Source organism: Rattus norvegicus, chromosome 1, assembly GCF_021556685.1.
Source record: "Rattus norvegicus strain SHRSP/BbbUtx chromosome 1, alternate assembly SHRSP_T2T, whole genome shotgun sequence".
Taxonomy (NCBI): domain Eukaryota; kingdom Metazoa; phylum Chordata; class Mammalia; order Rodentia; family Muridae; genus Rattus; species Rattus norvegicus.
The window spans coordinates 244,262,922-244,269,394 of record NC_141534.1 but is presented as its reverse complement, the minus strand read 5'-3'; positions in this window follow the sequence as shown (position 1 = coordinate 244,269,394).

The window sequence follows — 6,473 nt, the reverse complement described above, 5'->3', positions numbered from 1 at the left end:
CAGCAATGTAAACATTTCATATGGCTGAGACTGGTTGCAAAGAAAGGAAATATACTGAGGTATACTGTAATATGAGATATGCATTTGCACTAAAGCTTTGATTTAGTCTAAGGGCAGAACACTAAATAAACTGGAATTCAGGATCAGGTAAAATTGAATTCAAATCCTGATTCTACTGCTAATTCATTTTTAAAATCTTAGCAAAATGTTCAATTTTGTAGTATTTTTTGGGTACTATTAACCCATACGCCAAACTCTTTGCAGAGACCTAGATTTTATTAAATCCCATATGGTCTTCTCAGAGTTAATTGATTTGTGTTTTTTTTACTTATTCAATATTTTCATCATAACAATATTTTAAAATACAGTGATTTTATTAGTATATATTAGTTGTAGAAAATAATAAGGTTAATTGTGATATATTTATTTTATTTTATATGTATGTGTGTTTCACTTGCCTGCATGTGTCTTGCATCATATGTGCAGTACCCATGAAAGCCAGAAGACAGCATCAGACCTCCCAGAACTGGAATTACAGAGTTTATTGACAGCTATGTGGGTGCTGGGATTGTCCTTTGGGTCTCTATAAGAGCAACAAGTACTCATAACTGATGAAAAGCCTTTTGAGACCATCGTCACAATATTTTTGCACATATGTATATTAATTTAATCATACTCATCCCTAATTGTCCTAATTACCCTATCTTATTTTTCGAGGACCCACAGATCATTTATAACTATCTCTGAACCTCCATATTCATATATCTGTAGTTTCTCTTGTTATTGCTGCCTACTCTTTTTCCATTATAACATAATATACCTGAAATTGTGTTGACTGTTTTTGTACTTATTAATACTTATCTTAAACCCTGTGATTGATTCATGACCAAAAATGCACAGAGGCCACCGCAGTTTTGCTACAAGGGGACCAGACTATATCTTGAGTTAGAAAAACTCGCGGATCCTATCTACATGATGGTAGTCTTGTAAGTGTTTTTGTTTGTTTTCTGTTGTTGTTGCTGTTGTTGTTGTCAACTTGACGCAAGCTAGAGTCATCTGGGAAGTGGAATGCCACTCGAGGAATTGCCTCCATAATATTTGTCTATAGCCAAGCCAATGGGTCATTTTTTTCTTCATTAATAATTGGTGTGTGTAAGCCCAGTCCACTGTGGGCAGTGTCATCCATAGACAGGTTTTCCTGGTTTATACTAATATGGTAACCGAGCAAGCCATGGGGAGCAAGACAGTAGGCAGCATTCCTCTTTGCCCCTGATTCTCTTTCTGCCTCCAGGTTCCTGCCTTGACTTCATTCATCATATGTTGTGATTGAGATTTATAAGGTATAATAACCCTTTCCTTCCCAGTTTGCTTTTGGTCATGGTCTTTTGCACAGCAATAGAATCCTGAATAAAATAAAACTGTAGGAAAGAAAAAAATGCAAAAGTTACAGGGTCATGGAGGCTTATACAAAGGTTCCAGAAAGCTGTGAATCCAGACAGTATATACCCATTATAGCTCATTCAAAGAAGGCCCATGAGGCCATAGTATCAAGACGGAGGCTAAGTTAAACGTAAGCTCCAGGATGGTGGAGATGCATGGATCTTCTGTCTACTGTCAGAAGCCATCTAGGGAAAGCTAAAGGTTAGCAGGTGATTTTTCAGAGATGGTCTATGGTGGACTAGGATGAATGAGTGTTGGAGAAAAGAGACAAGGGTCTTTGTTGCAGGACTGATTCTTGCTATTGATATGCCCTTGCTGTCATTATTAAATTGATATAACAAGCCCTGGGCAGATTAGCCCATCCTACTGGGTAGATTTTCTGCAGATTGGCAAAGATATAGTGTCTTATGGTGATGCTATATAGACAAATAGACATTTTCTTAATTCTTAATGATGATTCTATAAGAACTTCTAAATTTATACTAGTTATTATTGAGGTCTTTGTAAAAAGGGGTATAATCAGGGCCCTCTGTAATATGAAAACTGCAATTAGGAATCCTTCCAGTCTTTATGTGTCACAAGTTAATTTAGGTAAGATAGCAAGCAGGCATGATACAGATTTACAACTTAAAAAGCTAGGCCATAAATCCATTGATGAAATATTGTAAAAGGAAACAAATGATTTATTGTAGGTGCAAGGACAGAAGATAAAATATTGAGTAGGTTTATGTACACAAAGCTTCAATACTAATGAGACAGATTTGCTTTTTGACATACCCTGCTAACTTGGACCTAAGAATTATAGTTTTAGACTCTCAATGAACCCGTGGAACTCGTGGCAGAAAATGAATGTTTACTTAATGGAAACACATCCAAACACCTTAGTTGTTACTTCTTGTTCGATGTATGATTTGAATTTATATTTGAACTTGTTGTGAACTCTTAAAAAAAAGGATGCTTAGAATACCATGTGATCATGTTCTTTTGGTATCGGGTCACATACACAATCTATTATAGTCGAATATAGTTTCTTTCTCTTTCCACTCTGTGTAGGTTGGTTTTTGTCCGGGACTTGTTTATTGTAGACACCAGGCTGTACTCACTCAGTTACTTCCTTTGTGTACTGAAATCCTTTTCTGACCCGAATGACCTCTGTGTCCTGTGGATCCAGGCAGATTCCTACTCGCTCCAAAAACACCTGCTCTTCCAGTCTCACACCCACACGCACCCATTGTCCAAGCTGAGAGGTATGGCCAGAGTACACAAGAGTGGGGGAAGCAGAGAACTGAGTTCTACATTAGAGGTACAGAGCTGAGGAAACAGACTTCTTCCCCTCCCAGGCTTGGATCTCTCCAACACCACACAACAGCAAACTATCGAGTGGATTCCATAAGTTTTAATAAGAAGGTTAAGATATGGGGTCAATCAGAGTAACTGCACCCCTGCAGAGAAAAATCACAACCACTAAATCCACCTTGCCCTCTAGTGGTGAAATGCATACAGGGTTGTTTCTGAGACATTTTTCCTGCCTTAAATAGTCTTGAAATCATACACATTCAAGTAATGTTATATGGACTGAGCTGGTATTCATAAATATATGTATACAAGTATATTATATTCTAATATATAATAGGTGTGTATGTGTGTGTGTGTTTGTGTGTGTGTGTGTTTGTGTAAAACAACGATTAAAAAAAGAGGCCATGAATTTGAGAGCGAGCAAGGAAGAGTTACAAAGGAAAATGATTGAAGAGACAAAAAAGAAGGCAGAAAACAATCTTATTACATTTCAACAAAAAAAAATTAAGAAGTAGGTCCTTGTTGGAGAAGAAAAGGGTTGGGAAAGGGAAAATGCTATTTTAAGTAACTGTTTTTGTCACAGTGTTATTATTTATGTCTACCCACTTATGGAGCTAACTTACTCTGTAAAGTTAAATGTTGATTCTTAGAATCAAAATTCTGTTAGACTTTCAGTTATGCCAATATAACCACAAGGCATTTATTAAATATTTAGCAATGTCTTGGCACATACTCGTTATTATGACTTGGGGTGTGTGAGTGCTATTAGCATCTAGTAGGTAGAATAAACTGTTAATAATACTCAGGGAATGCACACAATTATGAATAAAGATCATAAACATATGTGTAGGTCTTGCTTGGATTTTATTTCAAGCAGTTCAATATTGATAAAATGAGTTGACATTTGAGCTCTGACTGGATTTGCAGCTTTAAGGGGGGTTTGGCAGAATAATGGTATCATTTTGTGGAAAAGAGACAATATCATTTGAAAAACCTATCCTGAGGCTGGAGTCACTGGTAGAACAGGATTGACTGAGAGAACTAAAATAATAAAGAAAATCATCAAAGTGTACTAAATCTGAATAGATTTAAACTTTTGCACACTTAGGGGAACAAAAGAGGTACAAAGTTGACTCCAAAGTCGTGTCCCCACGTACCTAGAAACACTTTATTTGTTTGAATTATGTTGGCTCGGAGACTGAGGTATGTTGGCTTGGCACTGATGAGCTTTACGTGACGAGATGTTGTCTAGGGCATGGGTAAAAGAATCCTATGTGAATAATCCCTCAAACACTGCCATGTGTGTCCACAATTCAGAGTAGCCAATGAGAGACTGAAGCTGGGCTGTTGAGGAAGCAACTCCAGCACCATTACCTGTCTTCAGAGAACAAGGACAAGTGTCCATATCTGCAGACATAGACTAAAAGGCAGCTAGAGGAGAAAATGACACAGGCTCTAAGGATGCTTTTCTCTGGTAGGTGTAGATGACATAGTTTGTCCCTCACTGATTGGACCACCCAATATCTGTCACTAGCTATTCACCAAGAGCCTCCTGCCACTTTCATGGTGGGGCCCTACGATTTTCACTGAAATTTTAAAGGCTTCTATGTGACCCTCTCTGACAAGTATCTTCCTTAACAAAGAAGAAGGGGGAAGCATACTGAACGCAAGAAAGCGTCACTATTCCTAGCCAGAGATGTGGGACATGGTAAGGCAATAAAATTTAACATTTTGGCGAAATGTGTTCTGTCTTTTGTTCATTATGCTGTCAACAAATAAGGCTTGCTTACTGTAGGATGATGTCATTATGCAGAAAGGCAGGCCCAAGATGAGGCCTTATCAATGATAGGCTTTATCATTGGATGAGAAGGAAGAGTAGACAGGAAGAAAAAGTCTAGGAAGGAGAGAGGAAGAGGAGGAGTGAGAGAAATCAAGATGGAGACAAAGGAGCGGGATGATCCAGATCTAGGTGGACTAGGTCAATTTTATCTTGTCTAAGTGGGCAGTTTAAATCTTTATTAATTGGCAGTGAATTTATTGTTGGGTGTATTATGGGTTGAGTATTTAACATATAAATCTAGTTGCTAAATTACAAGTTTCAGGAACTTTGATTTTACCCACCAAGGGGACACTGTGTGAAATCGGCTGGCAGAGAAGCAGCTCCCACAGACCATGTGGGAGCCAGTTTCACCGCTTTTTTAATCCTACCACAACAGGTGGAGAACCAGTGTGTTAGGCAAGAGACCACTAGAAAGTTAAGATTATTGGCCTAAGAGTTAGAAAGAAAGATTTATTTTCTAAGTAGGAGGGGGCCAACGCCATGTTGAGTCACATGATGTCTCAAGCTCAGGAACCTTAAACAAAAGAAACACAGAAGCATCCTAGGTTTGCAGGCTGTAGGTCCCCTGCTGTGATACAAGTTAGAGATTAGAAGCTGCTTGCTTCTTTAAAAAATGGTTGGATAATAATTTAATTTAGCTTTGGTTTAATTGCTTTAAATATAGTAGAAAGTTAATGCTCTAATAAGTCTTACAGGATACTCATATTCTTTCTACATGGGCTCCACAGGAATTTTGGGCTAAAATCCTGGTTTGACAAGTTGCCTGCTTCTTAATGACAGGTATGAATAGAAATGTTACTAAATTTGTTTTTATAGTTAAAAGGAGAGAGTACAGAATTTATCTGAATCATGTGGAGATTTTCACCCATGTTTTAGAAATTAAATAGGGGAAAATTGTCACTGACTCCAAGTAGAGAGTGGTGATATTTGCAAGTTAATAAGGTCATTAAAAATAGAAGTCTATACAGCAGGCAGAGTGAATACAGACATATATTATGGGAGTTATTAATAAATAAAAGTTTGACACTCCAGGTAGAGAGCTTGACAGATTGATATATTTTGGGCTAAAGTCCTGGTTTGATAAGTTATTTACTTCTTATTGGTATTGGAATTGATAGAAGGTGTTTAATTTGTTTTATGAATTACTCCACTAAAGGATATATGGCTTGATGATGCCAGCTAGCGAGGGTTTGTGGTTATTTTTGATATTTACCACAACAGGAAACACAGGTTCTCTTAACATGGGCTCTATGCGAATTTTTGGGTTAGTTTCCTGCTATGACAGATTAGAAAAGTCTAAACAGGCTACTACACTATTATTTAGCTTACTTCTTTTAAAAAATTGTTTTAATTTTCATACTGGGTGTGATTTTGAGTCTTGTTATATCATTCCTCTGGGAGAAAGTACAAGATACAAGTTTTTCTGGTTATAGACTAAAGAACATGATATTTGGGGAGAAAGGTTTTGTCTTTGTGTTTTTTAAGAGGGGCTATTAGGCTCCTGGACAGCTTCCAGAGTTATATAGATCAGATTTGATGAACGGAGACCACCTGAAGAACTAAATTCAAGAGACTCAAACAAAAAGATATCTTGATTCTAAACTTTTGTCTTGAGAATTATATTTTGCAGAATGGACCTGCTTGCATTCCTGATCTCAAGGACATTCAGCTGGGTCAGCCAAGGCAGACACATCAGGCTACAACATTTGTTTAATTTTTCCCTAACACCCCCCAGAGGTTAGCTCAATGCCCACGTACAGCTTGAAGAAGCCATTGAAGAGTCATCGCCCCAATTCTCTGGACTTTAGAGGGCTAAAGGTGGTTATCCTAAGGTTGTTTTATGAGGAATTTAGAAATGGTCATAACTTAACAAGGAGGAATTAGCTAGATTGATTTG